The sequence below is a fragment of the Astyanax mexicanus genome, chromosome 8, assembly GCF_023375975.1.
Source record: "Astyanax mexicanus isolate ESR-SI-001 chromosome 8, AstMex3_surface, whole genome shotgun sequence".
Taxonomy (NCBI): Eukaryota; Metazoa; Chordata; class Actinopteri; order Characiformes; family Acestrorhamphidae; genus Astyanax; species Astyanax mexicanus.
In genome coordinates this window covers 15,071,263-15,092,818 of record NC_064415.1, presented here as the reverse complement: position 1 = coordinate 15,092,818, position 21,556 = coordinate 15,071,263, and the positions used below count along the sequence as shown (strand labels likewise).

Genomic DNA, 21,556 nt, shown 5'->3' with positions numbered 1-21,556 from the left:
TTCTGATTTTTTTTTTTGTGTAGCAGCACAGTTGCTCTCTTTCTGCTGAGCCACTAAAGTAACAGCGAGCATCTACAGGCAGAGCGGAGATGAAGCTCGAGCCACAATAGAGCAGAAAATGGTCTGTGTTGAGGTCAGGGTCTTACCACTCAGCCAGAGAGGAAAAAAAACAGCTTTGAACAGGTCTACTCGGAAAGACTCCCAAACAACACGATGACGTCCACTATTCGTCCACAATTATACATTCAAGTACCTTCTCGCTCAAGTGTGTTTTTTTGCGTTTCCATTCTCTTGTGTTTTTCTCTCTCTCTCCCCATCCCTTTCGCTCTCATTTTTTTAATTGCATGCACTCTACCGCTCTCCCCTTCCCCTTCTCCTTGTGTTTATGTGAGGCGTGTTTGTACAGAGCTTTTGTGCTGCATCTGAAGAGCCTTTCTACATGTTGAGGAAAGTGGGGGCCAAAAATGAAACGAGAAAGAGAGAGAGAGAGAGAGAGATGAAGGAAACAAATCAAGAAACGGAATGACAGATATATGGAAAACGGGGGGGGGGGGGGGGGGGTGAATGACTCTATAAGTGAAACACAGAGTGTGTATTGTATCGGAGGCGAGTGGAGAAGAGAGATTAAGGAAGTATATGATTCATTCAGAGGGGTTTCATATTTCTACAGTATTATAAATTATCTACACTTCAAAGACAGTGATAATAAACCAGCAGTATATGAAGTTTAAACACAGCAATTATACTTCTTCTTATATTATAAGAGTAGTAGGTATTTTATAATTAATGCAGTAAAGAAATAATATAGTCAAATGATGAAATATAGTCAATATACGACCAAAGAATAACAAGCATGGTTCTTACTTAGTGATAGACAGTGTTTTTTTTATATATTTTCACCTAAGAAATGAGAAAATCCTTCAAGAACATAATAAGTCATCAAAATGAATAAATATAATAAAAACACTGCTTTATTACCAGGCTATTATTACCAGCAGTGCTGCGTAGATGAAGCTGTCAGTCTGTTGTGACAGCAGACAAACGGGAAAGATCAGTAACCTTCCTACTGCACGTTAGTTACTTACATTTAAGACCTTGTATCTCCTTAAAATGTGGAAGGGGTGGGGGTTGTGCAACAATTATTTATTATTATTCACCTGTAATTGTCAAAGTTAGATGCAGGAGCACGGAGAGGACGTGGAGAGTGGACGCAAATGCAGGTAATTTAGTTAAACATACGTATTAGTACAATAATTGACAAAAAAATAAACAGGAAACACAGGGTATAAATACACATGGAGGCAAATGGAAATGGGAGACACCTGGGGAACAGGTAACGAGGGGGTGGAGCCACAGAGAACAGTCACAAGGGGGAACACAGGTGAGAACACTCAGACAGAGACATAGGAAAAACACAGAGCCACGTGCAGGAACACAAGGGAAAATAAACAGACAGGAGGGCCGTAACGACAGAGACAGACTAGGAAAGACACAGAACAGGACCAGAACGGGACAGTAATTCCTTGTCAACAGGGACCTAAACGTAGCAATTGACTAGATTTTCTTTCATTTTAAATGCAACAGCCTCTGTAACTGCTGCTAAACCATTTAAGTAAGGAGTGGGAATTTTAGCGACCTAGTTAGCTATAGAAACATTCTAAATACATACATACTGGTCAACATACATACTGTCATGAAAAAAGAGCAACGATACACTAAAACTACATTAATGTAAGATAATGCAATGGTTATCATCTTAGTAACAAAGAAAACATTAATATCATTTACTATTTGTAACACATACAAAAAAAAATAAAAATACATTTATAAAGCAATACTTGAATATTTAGGAGTAGCTTATAAGCAAGTATGTGCAACATGACAGGATTTTGAGAAATATTTAAAGTGAGACCTGCTGTTATTATTGTGATGTTTGTGTGTTTTCTATAAATTAAGTTATAGTTATTTTGTTGTCATTTGTTGATTTCCCCATTTTAACATTTGCTTTATTTTGTCTCCTGCTGTGTCCTGTGAAGTCTACCTAATGAATGTGTGATGAAGAGGAAATGTGTTTAATCACTTTAAACACTTTAATTTAAAGGGGCTCAAAATTATTTATAAAACTGTAAGTAAGGTGTATGTTTAAACTCTCTGTCCCATGGGAATAAAGCTACATAAAAGTGTTATAAATGAAGCAAAGGAACATATGTATGTTTATGTGAATACAATCTCATGTTTTTCACTAAATGTGTGAGTGAGTAACTGAGTTGCACGAAATCATAAAATTTTAAGAAATATTCAGTTTACACACTTTATTTGAAGGCTACCTGCATAAGGGCATTATTAAACATTCAGATGCACTTATATTGCCTTTATAAAGCCATATATGAATATTTGGAAACACTTTATTTAAAGTTTACTTACATATACAATTCATAACACATTCATGAGCAATATAAAGCAATATATATATATATATATATATATATATATATGGATATTCTTGATTAGCTAATGCTATTACTTGCAACATTACAACATAGGGTCTATGAATGATAATAACACCTTCATTACGTCATGTTGCGAGCAATGGCATAAGCTGTTAAATATCCAAATATTGCTTCATAAATACATTATTTAATGCTTACAAATGTGTTATGAAGTCCATATGTAGACACCCTTTAAATATAGTGTTACCAACTATTCAAGTAATGCTATCTACATGCATTATAAGTGCTCAGAAATGTATTATAAAGCCCTGATAAAGACACCCTTCAAATATAAAGTGTTACCAAAAAATTACCAAAAAAAATGGAGGACCATTGGGTGACCATGCAAAACAAAGGGATAGGGTTAAGTGGAAGGGGTTAACATATGAAACAGGCTTTGGCCTAGGTTTCCACCATTACAGTAAGCTTGTAAAACTGTGGTAAAACTACTACCACCACTGTGGTTAATATACTGTGGCGCTGTAAAGCAAACATCACTGAGGAAAACAAACCTGTAGGTGAAACCCAGAGCGCGTAGCCAAGAAAGAGTTGTGCGGAGAGACGGAGGGAGTGAATGAAGGGGTGAAAGGAGAGGTAAAGTGGTGTAAGTGGGGGTTCGCCTCCTCTCCTCCTCCCTCGTTATCTCTATTAACACCTGCTGGGCTAACGAGGCCGCCTCGCGGTTGCCACAGCAACAGCTTGTCACATAATACCCCCTACCACACACCTACCCAAACTAACACCACACACATCCTCCAGACACACACACACACACACACACACACTTACACACACACACAAGCCCTATTTGTCTCCCTCAGGTAATGAAAAGGAGGGTAGGGAGATAGAGAACCGAGGACAAGGGTAGGAGCACTCGCTCATTCAGAGTCAAACACACACACACACATACACACGTCATTTTGTCTTTACTTTATCTGCCTGTATCTGCAGGCAACTTGACCAGATAAAGTGTAATTGTGTGTGTGTGTGTGTGTGTGTGTATGTGTTTCCTGATTCACCCTGGTGTGTAAGTAAAGCTGTCCTACATGATCAGTCAAGACCAGTGTGTGTGTGTGTGTGTGTGTGTGTGCACATTTATTTCTCCTCACTCTAAATCACTTTAGTATAAAGTAACAGTCACCATAATATATTTCCTAAGAAAACTGTGTGTGTGTGGTCTTTTATCACCAGTTCAGTCTCTTGTAGGTGCTGGTTGCAGTGTCACTGGGCTCAGATATTGCTGCTGCTGCTGAGTGATCTGTAATTGCCCTTGCTTCTGTCCATTCCTTCCTTTAACTCTACTTTCTGTAGAACTGAGAGAGTAAGAAAGAGTGTATGGATGTGTGTATGTGAGAGAGAGAGAGAGAAAGAGAGAAAGAGAGGGAGAGCTGTGGAAAGATAAGTGGTGGTAGAGAGAAAGAGCCAAGGGGAGAGGATTGCAATGTTAGATCCTTTTGTTAAATTGTGTGCGTGTTTGTGCGTGTGTGTGTGGGGGGGGGGGGGGGGGGGTGTATTAGCAATAGCAAGGAAAAACTTCTGGGAATTATCTGGGTTAGGATAATTTGATCTCAAATCAGTTCAGTCCAACACACTTTATTGGTATGACAGTTTAATTACAGTACTACACTAAATATAACAGCTACATACATCAGGTCTAATGAAATAATTATCTATGTTTATTGAAATGATGTGTGACTGAAGTTACACCATTTACTCAAATAGGCAAGTAGGTGTTCTTATGTTGCTCAGTTACGTGTACTGAAAGTACATACACTGAAAAAAGTATGACAACCATGTCATTGATTTGAAGTGTATTTTTATGTTGGTCTAATGAATAATTATGATGAATTCTGGTTTAAATGTTTTTTCTCAGTTTGCCTGAAAGCGAATACAGTCTTTAGAAGAAGTGATTTAGGGTGTGATTAGTATTTTTACTTTGTACTGAATCAGAAAATTAACTTGAGACAAGTTAATAAAATTGCCTGAAAACAAAATGAGAGCATTTTTATTAGTTTAGTCTAAAGTAAAAAACATATTTGTATTTAATAATAAATATTCATTTTCCCCAAAATAAAAAAAGTAAGTTGTAACAAAGCAAAAAAAATATATATATATATGTGGTCAAGTTCGTTGGGAAGTAATTTTTTGCTTTGGGTAAAGATCTTTTTTTTATTGAATATGAATTCAAATATAACATTTTACCCAATTATAAATATAATTTGAGAAAAATTAATACATTTAGCTGTAACAAATTAGAGTAATTTTTTTAAGTTGGTCCAAAGTATCATTTTTTTTCAGTGTAGTTCAATGCACTAAAGATACACAATAACTAAGTGTACTGAAGTTATACAATTACATGGACTAAAATTACACAATTAAGTTAACTGAAGTTACACAGTTAAGGCATAGAGTTTTATATACAGATTTATAGGTTTTGGGCATTTTGACACTTTTTGCATTTTGTTTTATTATAATACACTTTTTGCAAAATCAAGAGCATTTAAAAGAGTTTATCCTGCTTTTTGTTAGACTCTCTTTATTGTCCAGAAAAGGAAGAGAGAATCTGGGTGCATTTAGTGACAGGAGAATTATTGGGATAATTATTATGTATTGGATGGATATATATAATTCCAGAGAACATAGTTTCTCCCACAGCTCAATGAGACATGGTGCCAGTAGGTTCATGTTTATCTGCTACGAAGAGTCCTTATGCGCTCTTCAGTCACCAGACTATACTACCCAGAACACACCACACATGGACTACACTTGCTCACATGACTCTGCACACGGCACTTCCAGGAAGTAATCTCTGTAATTAGCCTCACCTATTTTCCCTGTATATATACCCCTTCAGTCCACTCTCTCATTTGCTTGAGTATTGTTTGGTTTGTCCTGCATTAAGACGCATTTAGTCTGATTGTATTTTGTTCATGATCATTTTTCTGTGTAACTCGACCCTGTCTTTTTTCCTGCTCTGTGTTGCTGTTTGCCTGTGTACTGACCCTGGACTGTCTCTCAGTGTTGGTATGTCATTCCCTGTTGGCCCTTGTTCAACAATCAGAATAAAGCAGTTTTTACACAGCCCTGCCTGATCATGACAACCGCATACAGGCCTTTTCATAGGAACACCTGTACAACACATGCTTATTTATACACAGTATGCTAGACGTATAATCCACACATATACATGTTATATATCTTTTACCAATTGTTCTTCACCTGTTGTGTGACGCTTGCCCATTTTTTCAGTCTGTAAGTTAGTGTGGTTTTAGTTTTAGTTGTTTGATTACTGTTTCTGGTTAATACAGAAGGATTTATATAGAGAAAAACAACAAGTGATGTTAATAATCATAAAACTGTAGTTCTGAGAGTCAAGGCCTAAAGTGTAGGCTTAAATACAGGTTCTATTGGGTGAAGCACTAAACACAAACAAATATATATTTTTAGAAAAATTACAGGTGGAAACTTTATAGTCCTATATATTAACAGAGGTCAGAGGTCATCTGCTGTACCACCCTAAGGTGCTTCGATTACCACCAGTGGTACACATACCACAGTTTGAGAACCACTGATATAGTATATTTCCCTTTGGAGTATACTGCTTTAGCTGATGCATTTTTCAATAAAATGCTTTTCCTAGGCTGTATTCACCTTCACTTATTACTATTATCATTTATTCAGCACTTTTCCTGGAGTATAGGTTTAGGCTGCCCTGCACACCTCTCATCTCAAAATGATAACCCTCTGTACGTCTGAAATGATGGGACACAAATGCTTTTCTCCTTCTCTCTTGCAGGCGCCGTTTGAGCTGACGGGTACAGTTCAGTAGACTGCGCGTGTGTGTATGTGTGTATGTGTGTGTGTGTGTGTGAGAGAGTGAACGACACACGTGAGTGGAAGTGGGGCTTCTTTACAGATGGACTGATACAAGCACACAGCAGGCCTGCTTAATTATTAATGAGGCAAATCCATAATATGAATATTTAATATGAATCGTTTGTGTGGCGGCGCACTCTCGAGCAGTCATACAGGGATATGGGTGTGCGGGAATGCTGCGACACAGTCCGTGTGTGTGTGTGTGTGTGTGTGTGGGTGGGTAGTTTTGGGTGTGCTGTGGATCTATATCAGGTTTGCAGTAGTGTGTGAGAGATTGAGAGAGTGAGTGAGTTAGTGAGTGTGTGTATGTATGTGCACTGTATATGCATTTATATATGTTTATGAGTGAGACGGGTAGATTGAGTGTGTGTGTGAGTAGGGAGAGCTCTGCATGTCAGGCCTAGATTACACACTCTTCATGCTCCCTCTCCCACGCTAACGCCACAAATAAACTGTCAAAAAGTTACTGAGAGGGAAAAAGAAAGGGGGAGAGAGGGCGTAAGAGAGAGAGAGAGAGAGAGAAAGAGCAAGTGACAGAAACAACAAACAGAAGAAAATAAGATTGAATGAGGGACCATGAGAGCTATGCTGTGTGTGTGTGCATGTGTGTGTGTGTGTGTGTGTGTGTGTGTGTGTGTGTGTGTGTGTGTGTGTGTGTGTGTCAGTGCTCACTGAGATGTGCAGGTGTTTTGGCTGTGATGGCAATTCCCATGACATTCTCCAATATCCCTGCGACTGGGAACACACAAACACACACACACACACACACACACACACACTGTACAGACAACAAAGCAGGATCGCCACTGACCCAAAGAGAAAAAAAAGGAAAAAAAATAAGAAAAAGAAGAGAGATCTGAGAACAGGAAAGAATAAATTAGAGGTGTAAAGTATTAGAGATCCTAGAAATCCGAAGGGTGGTTGGGTGCCGGTGCCTGCCTTCCCTGATCAGACCCTTTCAACTGTGTGAACGCACCTCACCCATTTTCCTTTTTTTCTGTTTTTAGCCTGGTTTTTGATTTTTAACCATGTTTTGACCTTAGGGTGGCAAACACATGCACTTATTAAATACTCTTAAATATGATTTTTCCAACATGACTCCTACCACCTAATGTTTACAGAGCAGGTAAAAGTGATCCAAATAAATCCAATTTTTTTTGTTTATCATATGAGACACGTGTTATTTGTGTGGCAGTGGATGACAGCAGTGAGTAAGGGGATTCAGTGCTATAATAATGCAACCGAGCTCATAAATATTTGGAGTGATGTCTCTGTGCAAACATAATTAGAACGCTTCTAATGAAGTTTCTAATAAAAAGGCCAAACAAAGCCACAAACTGCCAAAATGCAGCCGCAGCATCACAGTAAGAAATGAAAAACCTTGAAGAATGCAACCTAAAAAAGTGGGCGTGTCAAATGTTCACTTTACATATTTCTTTTAGTGATAAGTCCAGCTGTCAGTCACTGGAACTAGAACTTGTTAGCTTCTGTTATGCTAGTGAAGATGAAACTGAAACGTCACACACCTGAGCCTAGAATGTTTGAATGCTTCTAAAGGGCTTCATTACTTGGATCATGTGTCTGAGATTAGGAATCAGAATGATCTGAATTAAATGCAGCATAAACTGAACTGTTCAAGAGCTGGTCAACCAGCACGGCCAATTCATACTTATAGTTATGTCAGATTGATCATGCATCAAAATAATACATTTTAAACACTGTTTCTGCTTGTATTACAAAAGATTAAAAGAGAGAGTTTCAATCATAAAAGGAAATTCAGAATCAGCTGAGAGATGGAGGAGGGTGAAAGAGGGCATGAGAAGGAGGTCACTGTAAAGTGAAGCAGTGTAAGCCAGAGGGAAGAGGAGTCATATGCATATTTCATTGAATTGAATGCATGTTTATGTAATTTCTAATACATTCCAATATGCCTTCCTTTATAAATGATTTAGAGTAAACATGACACTCATATGAACAATAACTTTCAAGATTGAATTATTCATCCGGCGCAATCAGGTTTAGAGATATGTATGTCTATGCTGCTGCTCATTAAACCGGCTTGTTTTATTATAACAGCCAGTATATGGGGTTAATCCTAAGTCGGAGGTAAACATGTTTTTCTGTGTGTGTGTTTTTCTTCCAGGCCTTTTGCACCTGTGCCTCATGGTGCCAGATGTGCGATGGCTGTATATTGACTTGAGGGGGAAACTGATTGCACTGACGCTTCCCCATCGGCCAATCAGCAGTCGGCGTCAGACAACAGCCCACAGTGCGAAGGCAGGCTGCATTTCTGAGGCACTGTTTAATTTGAATCTGAATTTAAATGATCAGCTTCATTACGATTTCCATTATTTAATCAATTATTCATGAGATAGGCAAACGAGGAGCCTCAGCGATGCTCGGCAAACACTCAGCTAGCTCCAACGGCCTCCGACTCCAGTCTCGCTCCATTTCGTGCCTCTCTTTCGGTCTCCTTTCCACTTCTCTTTCTCTCTCCTACTCGTCCTCTTTTATTGTCATCCATTCGTTTTCCTCCCCTCTCTCCTCTCTCCTTTCCTTGCAGTGTCTTTTCTCCGAAGTGAGCTCTGACACGAGCCTCAGGAGTGTACTTCCTGCAGCTTTCATCAAAATCTTCCCCTCTAAATTCAATCATAGGAGCACGAGCGAGCGAGAGATAATATTAGAGTAAGACATAGAGAGAGATGTGAGACAAAGAGCGGGTGATGGCGGGAGAGCAGAAGGAGGAGATGAGAAGGTGGCAGATGGAAGGATATGAGAGCTTTTTGGGGGGCTCCAGGGAGGGAAATGGAGGGAAGCGCTACTGCAGTAACCAGAGTATCTCTGATCAATAATGTGTTGACAGTATGAGCGAAATGGACAAATGGGCCAACAAAAGAGGGAGATTGCTCTTCGGACATATCTCACTTTTTCCCATCTAACCCAACAGCTTTCACAGGAGGAAATTATGTTTGAATAAAAAAATCTCTCTCATTCGTCCTCTCTCTCTCTCATTCTCTCTCTCGTCCAATCCTCGGCAAGATAAATAAAGAGGTGTAATGAGAAAAGTTGCGACCCATGAGGAGAGGGAAAAAAGCGCCATTGTGTGCGTGTATTAGTAGCCACAAATTACAGACGCTAAGAGCACCTCCACGCTCCCTCGCTCCTCGCCCTCCGTTCCGGCTAAGATAAATAGCGTCCTGGAAAAAGATGGAGGAGGAAGAAAAAGAAAAAAAAAGGAACCAAGACAAGGATATTGAAAAAGAAACAAATGACCTTCTCTTGTTTTCATTACATTTGGGCCCCTGTTCCTTTGCTCCATCACTAATGGTTATTTGCCTTGGTGGAAAAGGGTAGTGCATTCTCATCGAGTGGGGTGGGAGCAGAGGGAAAATGCAACCCACCACTGGAGAGTAAAGAGACAGACTTAAGGGTGAGGGTGAGAAAAGAGAGGGAAAAAAAACAAAGAGAAGAAAAAATATTTCATTTAGTTCCATTTTTATCCCTGGTGACACGGATCCCCCTTTACCGACTGTAATAAGAGAAGAGAGATGGAGAGAGAAAGGATGGAAGGGAGAGACAGGCAGAGAGAGAAAGAGAGAATTGCCTGTCAATATTTGCTCCCTTCGGCTCCTCGGATAGAAGCTGAAACATTACCACAGCGTCTCTCCCTGTAAACCAATTCAATAATGGCGGGGTTTGTTTGGGCGTGCGAGGACTCGAGGGGTAACTGGGGGAAATAACGAGAGATGACGAGGAACGACTGGGGAGATGAATAGATGGGTAAGGAGTGCAGCGCAAGGAGGGAAAGATGCCGGTGGGCCACTAGATGGACAGATAGAACTGCTCACAGAAGGAAGTAGTGAAGGGGAAGCGGAGAAAACAAAAGACGGGAAAAAAAAAATTTGCTAATGCATTTTAAAAAATGTACCAAAATGAGCTTAGAATGAAATCAATTTAGTGTAAGTGCACCACTCTAATGATTAGCGTGTAAAAAGGAAATTAATTTAACATTAATTCAGTCCTTTCATACATTTGCTGATTTGTTGTAGATTTGTAGCGGCGATAAAGAGTTTCACTCTGAGTTTTACATGACTGGCAGAATTAGGTTGTAGCCTGAATGATAGGCTGAAGGGTTTGAATGTGAACAGGATGCAACATTATGGCTATTGTTTGAATTAAGCAAGTTTTCCTGCCTTATCAGGGTTCTGTATGTCCACAATTATCTGCACATTTTCCTTCCTCCCTTTCTGAATAAATGTTCATCTACACAGAGATAAAAAATGCTTGTAAGAGCATGCATAGACTGCATCGGTTAATAGTAGGTACATCATAAAAAGAGCCATACACCCTGAAGAGGTTTATATCAATTTAATTATGTCAATTAAAAATGATGTATTTTACATCAAAGCCAAGCACTGTATATTTATAATAGAACAGAGAAAAACCTCAGATTTTAAAATGAACTGGACAAAAATGTACTGGTCCCAAGTTTGGAGCATTAGTTTGATTGACTCTGTTTGGGTTAGTAAGGGAAATTGGCATAAATTGTATTTTTGTCCCAACTATCACTTCAATAATATCACTGCCTTTTTCCATAATTGTGACTAGGGGACTCAGGTGGGCGGGGTCATGACCTTGTCTCCCACCTTCTTAAGCTATCGCTCACACTGATTGGGGGCGGCTACTGGCTGTGTCTTGCTGTCTATCAGCCTCAGTTCGGAGGGTCAGAGGTAACTGTGGCTCCCCATCTGGCTGGGATGGGACATCACAGGGGGCTGATAGGGGTGACAATCCGGCCACGCCCCCTTCTTCCTTCTTCCATCCAAAATATTAAATGGAGAACCCCGTCCCAGCATGAACCTGATTGGGTTTCAGTCGACTGAGTGTGTGTTGGTTTGTGTGGGGTGTGGGTTGAGCTTGTTATGTTTGTGAAGACAGGGCATTAGAGGAAGACAGATGGAACCCTTTCCTAGTCTCTTCAGTACCACACACACACACACACATATACACACACAGAAGCATACCCAAACATATATATATATTCTTGCCTGTGACAAAAAAAATATTGTTTTCACCTACAAAATATGGACAAAAGAATTGGAGCACCAGCTTTTATTTATTGTTCCTTCTAACATCAAGTGGATAAATCTGCTACGTTTAGTCAGCAAATGATAGAGAGGTAAATAGCAAACCTGCCATTAGTGATATTAGATGACTTAGGTTGGCCGATCTGGGTGATAGAATATCAAACATGCACATTGGACATTGGTATTGCAAATGTAACATTCACAAATTTGGACCACCCCGGGTACCATTATTGGAGGTTCCAGGTGCCACCATTGCAAACTCTGCGTTGGACAACCTGGGTGTCGGCATTGCAAATGTGGCGTTATCAATGGTCACTGGCAATATTAATGCCACTAACTGCAGTGGAAATGCAGATAATTGTTCCAGTGGTTCTTGCGTTTAGCATCTTTTGCTTGGTTATTGGTGCCAGATCCTCTTGCATTTTTATGCATTTGGTGTAAGAACTTGAAGTTGTGTGACATGGCCAGAAAAACTCCTGCAAAAACTTACCTGACACCCCTAACGGCACCATAAATTAGTTAATCTTTGGAGACTTTTCAAATTTAACTTTCAATGCATTACTTAATGTAAAGTAACTGATTTGGAACCTGTTTGACTCATCTGCAACATGCAGTCATTCCTGTCATTCAGATGGATACCAGGAATCCTTGGGCACAAGTTAGGGACACCCTCTAAACAGGGTACTAGATGAGTTTCTTTGTTTTTACCAAATTAAAAACCTCTGGAATATAATCAAGAGGAAGATGGATAATCACAAGCCATCAAACTAAGCTGAACTGCTAGAATTTTTGCACCAGGAGTAAAGGCATAAAGATATCCAAAAGCAGTGTGTAAGACTGGTGGAGGAGAACATGCCAAGATGCATGAAAACTGTGATTAAAACCAGGATTATTTCACCAAATATTGATTTCTAAACTCTTAAAACTTTATGAATATGAACTTGTTTTCTTTGCATTATTTGAGATCTAAAAGCTCTGTATCTTTTTTGTTATTTCAGACAATAAATGCTCTAAATGACAATATATTTATTTGGAATTTGGTAGAAATGTTGTCTGTAGTTTATAGAATAAAACAGCAATGTTCATTTACTCAAACATAAACCTATAAATAGCAAAATCATAGAAACTGATTCAGAAACTGAAATGTTCTCTACATTTTTTCCAGAGATTTATATATAAATATATATAGAGTCTTTTGCTACACTCTTAAAAAAAGGCAACATATACTGAATACATTATCTGATGCTAAATAGGGTTAACACCACACCTCTCTGTGTTCTATCCAGTCTAGTATCTCCTCGTATCTCAGACCTCCTGTCAGTCATGTCCCTTCACATGCACGCTCCTTCAGTCCAGGATGATCTACAGCAGTGCAGGAGTGTAATCTGTCCTGGTGTATCTGCTGAGAGAGCTCATGAGGATGTTCACCTGTGGGGAGGAATGTCGAATGCCACCCGTGATGATGGATTCCAATGATAGAGTCTACATTAATTAAGACTGCAGCCGTTCTACCTGATGTGTACTTGCGATACGAAGCACTTCAGTCTGCCATAGGAAGTAATGGGAGTTGCCACTCCTAGCATGCTGTTTGCGGCATGCGAGTCTGTGTGTGTGTGTGTGTGTGTGTGTGTGTGTGCATAGATCACAGTGACTGCAGTGTTAGCTTCCCTTTAGATCAAAGCAGCAGCAATCTGCAGCAGTGTCTGCCACTCATCCAGACACTCACAAACACACACACAATTACACACTGCTTCAACCAAGGCAAGGTGCTGTCATTTACATGCATCAAACCTGTTTATAGCAAAGAGTCCACTAAACGCAACTGGCTGCATTTCTTGGGGGTAGGTGGTATAATAACATATCTACAGTTACTAGAAAGGTCCAGATCATGTTATTTAGCCCCAATCTGTTCCTGTGTTTTCTAATGCTGAGTATCAGCCAATACCTGTCCAATCCACTCTTTGTGTCTGTGTGAATAATACAGTTCCACTGTTGTTAATACTGTAAGAGTTTATATAATGAGACATTCTGAGCTGATTTATTCAGTTTAGTAATAACTGTTTTATAGCATATTTAATAACTTATAAACCAGTCTGACTCTCCTTGTGAATGTGAATGTGTGTGTGCCGTGCTACACACTATAAACTGATACCTGTTGAAGTTTATTGACTGCTGATGTAAAATAACAGTTATAAATACAGATGGATGAGCTATGATTTAAGTTTTGACAGTGTGCATGTATTAGCATTAGCCTCCACTCATTCTGAACATGCTGTTTAGTGCTGGTTCAAAAAGAAAAAAAGAAAGAAAAAAGACATATGTTTCTCTATCTGATAATTCAGAGCCGTAATATTTTTATATAGTTTAAGATATTTTGTTATTATGCTTTAAAGCTCCACTGTAAAACAGTTTCACACTGCAGACTCTAACCAAACTCTTTTATTGACCCTCTGAGAATTCTCCTTAATGTTACTGGCTGGGCAGTCACAGCTGTTAATGATGCCTTGAGGATACCAGATGGCACTCTCAATAAAACGAAAAATCTGTTAAAACAAAGACCTGGAAGTGGATTGGGATTAAAACAGCTGATACTCAATTCATTAAAATATGCATGAATTGGCTCTAATCCCGAGTCACTGAATCAGACAGGGACTTTGCTAACAGTTACATGTGTAGCCACAATTATTCTAAATAACACTAAATTGTCCTATAAGCTTAGTTTAATTTAACAAAGCAAACATTAGCTAGTATAGGAACATAGGACTAATTTTTTATCCCATTGCTTCTGCCATGTTCCATGGAAGCTCAAGAATGCTGCAGGATAAGGGATCTGGGCCTCCTGCTTTACATATGGAGGTGATTTCTGTGCACTATGGTTGGTTTTGCCTTCTGTGATGAAGCCCTGGTTCATCCATCACACTCTGGATAGAGGAATTGTAGTGCACACACTGTAACTGGAATGGAAATAGAATGTTCCATCCATCTAGAGTAGGACTCAGTATCAATACTCTGTCAAAATCCAGTCATGAAAAGCCAGTGTTCAACCACACTCACAAGATAACACCTCATAGCATATACATGTGAAATCATTTCTTAGCCATCCCCTCAGGTAACACTTCATAATGAATTTACATCAGCAATCAGTGTATACACAAGTGCATATTTTGTGCACCATGTCACTGCAAGGCTTCTCAGGTCATCTCTACAAGCCAGCGAATTACACTGACCTTACCTTAAACAAAGATTATTTTTATTTTAGGAGTTACCTTATTTTTTTTTTTTCACTCACAAGATCATAATTGCACCACTGGTGATTAGTGCTCTCCTTCAAGCAAATAAAGGCATTCAGCTGCTGTAGGCTTTAAAACAGGCTTATGCTGCCTTCTGTTATGATTGGGAATTGGAAATATGTTAATGACTTAATATGTGCTTAACAAACCAATTTAAAGTTGTTCCACACAAAACACACACACACACATTTAGAGTTTGTATACATGCAGTTCTATTCATTAGGTCTGTTTCTCACATCCTCAATTCTGTGCTTTTTATCATCCATACCTGTGAATGTTTGCGTGTGTGTGAGTGTGTGTGTGTTTGTGAGTGTGTGTGTTTCGTTGGCCACAGTGGAAAATCTCTACAGCCGTGGATAATGACGGGCCCAGTGTAATTAGCCTGCAGTAAACAATTAACACAGGAGAGTCATTCTAATGCAAATCAGCAAACCTCACGATAACCAGGCACAATGCAGTCCAAATACATTCACGCTTAATGTGATCACCCTCCAGGTTAGTCTGTGTGCGTCTGTGCGTTTGTGTGCATGTGTGTGTGTGTGCTTATTTGTCTTTATTTTTAATTGTTGTTTGCCTCTCTGTTCACCACCTTCATTGACGGGTTTACGGTTAAGGCCGCACCAGAGATAGAGTCAAATGAGAAACAGACGAATGGGTGTACGAACAGTGTGATGAGTGTGTGTGTGTGTGTGTGTGTTCCTGACTCTCTATCTGACTACTGCAGTTGTTTGTGTACGTTAAGCCAAAGCTCAATCACGCACGTCCGTAATCACACCATCATTTTCCTCTTTCCTTTCCTCCACCTTAATGAATCTCTCTGCATTCTTCTGCACTCTTTTACTTCTCTGGCTTTCAATTATAGCAAAAAATTTTAATTTGGGAAAAAGACACACGGTGACTGTCATAAATAGGCCTGTCACGATAATTACATTATCGAATTATATATATATATATATATATATATATATATATATATATATATATATATATATATATATATATATATATATATATATATATTTATTTATTTATTTTTTTTTTTACACTATCAATTATTTAATTTATCAAAGTATGCCCGAAACTAAATGAGCTACATTTTGAAGCCTGAAGGTGGCTAAAAAACAAAAGCTGCCATCTTGTTTGCACTTGAAGCCATAGCATGTGCAATAGATATGGGATACATGGCTGTGACCCTGCCAATATTTGATTACATATATATTTATTATATAGGGTCATTATTTATTATATAGAGTCAAAAGTTGCATGGCACGCTTTTATATTGTAAACGAAATACGACAGCTCATCAGATGGCTGCCATGTTCTGAACATTAAGCTTAAAAGCTGAATAGGCCCCTTTACCTATATCTTGTTGGAATTTTCAGATATGTCACATTCCCTTTCGTTTCTGAAATAAAAGGGTATACTCATCCTGTAAAGATTTAAACCTTATTTATTAGTTAAAGACTCCATCTCACATTTGTTGCAGGTAAAAAAATATGTGGATTTTTATGTAACGTTTATTAAATTGGTTTATTAAATTGGCTCTCCTCCACCTTTATCTATCCCTCCCCATCTCCTCTACTGTTTTCCTCTCTTCTTCTTTCTGCCCTTTAATTACAGCAAATAAATATATTTAAATTGGATCTTTTTAAAGTTTTTATGTTAAAATACATTAATTTTATGTGGTAATTGTTACCATGACTTCCCTAGATGAAAGTAGCACATTTTCCTCCAAATATACTGAAGCTGAAAGAAACAATCACTTCAAAAGTACTGTTCATCTACTGCATTTAACAAAATAAAAAAAATGATGCAGTCTCTGCTTATATCATTATGTATATATCAGCACTCTTGTGTCTGGCAGTCTCTTTAAGTAGTGCCTTTAGACTGTGGATTAATGAGCAGTCAGACAGGCCGACAGAGAAACAAAAGAAGGAAATAAAGTAGAATAAGAAGACTAAGTGGAGACAAAGGGTTAAATATGAGAGCAAATTTTAAAAGCGTTACCTCTTGAACCTTGAAACTGTGGTGTGTGTAGTGTAACCCCCTCGAGCGCGTGCTCTCCAGTGTGCGTGGGGGGTGAGCATGAGCAAGCATCTCTATCCCCATTTACAAAATTACGACAATTCATTATCATGGCATTATGTTCACAGATGAATCAACATCTCCTCAGCTTTGCCAACTAACATCTCTTTGTGCTGTTGCCCTGAACAATTTTCACTTTTACTAATTCATCTCTCATTCCGCTTACCGCTCTCTTTCTCTCTGTTCTATTTCGTGTCTCTGTGGCTTTATTGGACAAGGCCTTGTTTCTCTCTTTTGCTTTTCCTCATATTCCACTCTCTTCTCATCTCTCCTTCTCCCTCACCTCAATTTTCAGCTGATGCATAATTAATTGAAGACTGTGTTCACTATGGCTGCAATTATTCCAACTAAAAAGACGTTGACAGTGTGTGTGTGTGTGTATGTGTGTGTGTGTGTGTGTGTGTGTGTCTGGGGAGAGAGAGAGAGAGAGAGAGAGAGAGAGAGAAAGAGATAGAGAGACGAAGGGAGGGAGAGTTCTGTAAGAAAATTGTTCTATCTGAACTCGATCAAGGAAACAAGTGGCACTATTAGGTGATTAAACTTTTCTTTCATCCGAATTTTCACATATGACTTCAAAGGTGCTTCTCTGCTGCATTATGCAGAACGTGTACGGGCAGATGAAACAATACTCATCCATGTTTCTGCCAGCAGCCCTCCTGTACGGAGTGAAAGATGGAGTCCTTTCAAAAGAACACTTGTATAAAAGTGTGAACTGGACGAATGGTTAAAAAATATTTGATACACTTCGGTACTGCAATACAACCTTTACCCCGCCCAATCCTGTGTAAGTAAATAGAGCAGGAAAGACACTTCAACTTTTTTTATGATTCAAGGATCGCCAGTTCGAATCCCAGGTCATGCTGCTTGCCGTCAGTAGCCGGAGTCCAGAGAGAGCACAATTGCACATGCTCATGGGGGGGGGGGGGGGGGGGGGGGGGGGGTAGATGGTGCTCCTCCCTCACATCACATCAGTCAGCACAGATGTCTCTTAGCTGATGTGTCAGAGTCGAGCAGCTGCGCTTTTTTTTTTTCGAGCTTGCTGGCTGCCCTTTAGTACCCTTCAGAAAAGATGGCTAACTCCACTTGTGTCGGAGAAGGCATATTTTAGTCGCATAGTTTAGTAGTTATGTTAGGGCATTAATAGAGATACAAGTGAGTGAGTGTGTGTGTATGTTTGGGGGGGGGGGGGGGGGGGGTCCGGAATAGTTAAATTGGGGTGAAAAGCGTCATACATTTTATATATAAATAAAAAAAGTTTTCAGTTGTTTTTCCAAGTTGTGATTTGTCAAGTTTGCAAGATCCCCTCAAGTGGATCCTACACTCTGCTCTGCCCATACTCCCTTATATCACTGGTTATAAGCATCACAGCGTTGTATGCCACAAGGAATACAGCTCAAATTATCATTTGTGTTCACTGCTTTTATATACTAATATTAAAACAGTCATTCTTCATTCATTTTCCCCCAATTTAGCTAAACCAATTGCCCCACCCACTTAGCTGCTATTCAGCTGTAAATCCCCCTATCACTAGTGATGCCACAACATGCCTTGTGTTAATCGACCTCACCCTATAAGAGTGATGAGGGGAAAGAGTTACATCTACCCACCCAGAAAGCTGACCGGGATTTGAACCAGCGATCTCCCGATCACAGTGGCAGCGCTTTGAGCCCCTTTTAATGCTATTTAATGCTAAGATCTCCTTATGAACAGGCAAAACAGACAGAGCTGTGTCAAGCAAATAATGAAATGAATGAAAGAATGACATTTATTCAGTGTATTCTTTGCTGAAATTGTGCTAATGTTTCTAACAAAACAGACAGTACTGCACAGCTTCAAGGACGTGAGGCAGTAGATGGATTCAATCGCTAAGTCTGTGTGCCAGTTTCCTCTGAGTCTCTCAGTTTTCTACAGTTACCCAACAATGCTAAAGGTAGGTGCAACGCTGCCTCTAGGTGTGAGTGAATTGGTTTGTGCTGTACCTTCAAGTCAACTGGTGCCCCATCCATGTGGTATTCCTGAATTGTGCCCAATGATTCCAGAATTCCAAGCTTTGGATCCAGTCTAACCCTGACCAGGAAGAAGAAGACAAGAAGATAAATGAATACAAATCTGAACTGAATGAATTTTAATGCAGTGTGGCATAAGTGTCTAACTGCATGATCATCCCAAAACAGGTGATTATCCCAAAAGAGAAGAGTCTCTAAAAAGGAGGAACTCACTGTCTCTACACCTGGCGCCAAAATGTGATGGGATGAGTCCTGGCCTGTAGATGAGCACTGACTTCAGCAATACAGGAGAAAACTGAGTTAAAATCCAACTAAAATGTCAGTGTGGAAAACTTTTGACTAAAGTAAGTTGGGAGCCATTGCTTCAGACTGCTGTTCTGCTCTTACTCTGTAACAGTTTCTAGCATCCCTGAGCTTGTCTGCTTTCCTATTCAGGACCACCTGTTCCTACTTTACTTTTTCCATACCTTTTTCTCTAGCCATCTTTCTTCTTTCCTACCCGGTCCTCTGGCACCCCCTTTCTCTTTTGTCCCTCTTCTCTGCCTCCATGTCATCTCCTTCTCCTTCTTCTTCTCCTCCTCCTCCTCACCTCTCAGCCTCTCCTCCGTGCAGCCTCCTCTCCCCACTCCAGATCGAGAGCTGGTTTCTTCTAATTAAAACCCTTAATCAAGCTCCTAATTAGCCTAATCAGAGCCTTGTAAATCATTTCCGTCTCTCTCCTCTTCCCAGGCCCCGGACCAAGGGGCTTTATCAAATCACTCACTCCATTCTAATGCAGCCAAACGCATTAGAGCAGCTCTGCAGCGCGAGGAATGAGTTGAGGGAAGGAGATGAGAGAGGAACAGCGCAGGAGAGGAAGAGATTTGGTACCGGCTCATTTCTGCCACTGTATCTGGTTCTGCTGTTGAGGAAGTTAATGCTTCCTGTGGGCCCAAACTCAACTGCGGTCTATGAGTTGTTTGTGGGTGCTTTAGTTTTTGTTTCTATAGTTTCATTCATTTTACATCTGATTAAATACAAAAACTAGAAGACTTGAATATAGCTGTTATTAAATTTTTTTATGAATCATGTGTTATGTTACATTCTATTTTAAAGACTACACAATAATAACATGTCAGTAAAAAGTATTTGAGTAAGTTGCAGAGTTACAAACAAGGTTTACTTGAAAGGTCTCTATATAAAAATATACATAAAATATATTTTGTAAGATCTGTTAACAGATGCCATGTTGATCATTACAAGAACTCCCCTTCATACTGTATTTCAACCAGTGGTTGCTCTCCTCATTTTTTTCATGTCTCTGACTCAGTGCTCCATTGTAAAAAAAAAAAAAAAAAAAAAACTTCCCAGTCTGGTGATGTTATAGTAAAAGTTTCTGCAAATCTACAGAATTAAAACATAATAATGTGTCCTGTTGTTGACCAAATGTATTGTTCAGGTTTTTTTAGCCCAGTTTAGTAAAAAACAAAATAAAACAGATACCACATCTGGAATAGGAACAGAGTTTTGTGGAGTTACATTTTTAAGTCACTTTTCAATGCACCAGTACATTTGTAATACAAGATGTATGCATGCCCTGATTCCCTTGCTGCTTGTTCTCTATGTCTCGTTAGATGATCTTTTGTAGGTGATAAAGTATTCCAATGATGTGCTTCGCTGTTCTTGCTCATTACTTTGGGATTTTTTTCAGAGTTGACCCAATGACCCTAAGAAATTGCAGTTCTAGATTGTGTTCAAAGAGTCTGCTGCTCTGTATTCAACCAGGTTTAGACAGAATCTCAGAATTAGGATGCTGAGGACAGATCAGAAGCCACATCCATAAAACATCTCAAATTTCAGATACGTATCATCTGCTCCCTATCTTATTATAACACAGTTCTACTCACAGTCTATAGTCTATTCAAATCTCTAGCTATAATCACATCTGTCATCTTGGTTTCTTTTGTACAGGACCATGTGCATATGTCTATCATCTCTATATTTAGTAGTGTGGCTTTGATTATATTTGTCTATTCATGGCTATGGCTATACCAACATAGGTCTATTCATTTATGTGACTATTATTATTTTTTCTATCTACTTATACCAATGGCTCTTTTCACACCTGTCTATTTATGTCTATGACTATGTTTACATCTGTCTACTTCTCTCTATCTCTCTATGATAACATTTGTCAGTGTATACAGTATTTATGGCTAGGTTTAATATTGTCTACCTACTTAATATTTACCTGTTTAAATCTGTTTACTTAGGTCTGTGTTTATGTTCACATGTGTATACTTATACAGCTCTGGAAAAAATAAGAGACCATTTAAAAATGATGAGTTTCTTTGATTTTAAGAAAATTTAAAACCTCTGGAATATAATCAAGAGGAAGATGGATAATCACAAGCCTTCAAACCAAGCTAAACTGCTTGAATTTATGCACGAGGAGTGCCATAAAGTTATCCAAAAGCAGTGTGTAAAACTGGTGGAGGAGAACATGCCAAGATGCATGAAAACTGTGATTAAAAACCAGGGTTATTCCACCAAATATTGATTTCTTTGCATTATTTGAGCGTCTGAAATCTCTGCATCTATTTTGTTATTTCAGGCATTTCTCATTTTCTGCAAATAAATGCTCTAAATGACAATATTTTTATTTGGAATTTAGGAGAAATGTTGTCCGTAGTTTATAGAATACAATTTTACTCACATATACCTATAAATTGCAAAATCAGAGA

The 21,556-nt window shown here is 38.9% G+C and overlaps 1 long non-coding RNA gene across 1 annotated transcript in view; it reads right to left on the bottom strand.

Annotated features, from left to right (window-relative positions):
* Positions 1–21,556, bottom strand: part of LOC125803937 (uncharacterized) — a 53,172-nt gene that overhangs the window by 15,880 nt on the left and 15,736 nt on the right. The window contains exon 2 of the long non-coding RNA XR_007440426.1: positions 18,807–18,894. This is a non-coding gene — a long non-coding RNA (uncharacterized LOC125803937). The remainder of the gene's footprint in view (positions 1–18,806; positions 18,895–21,556) is intronic.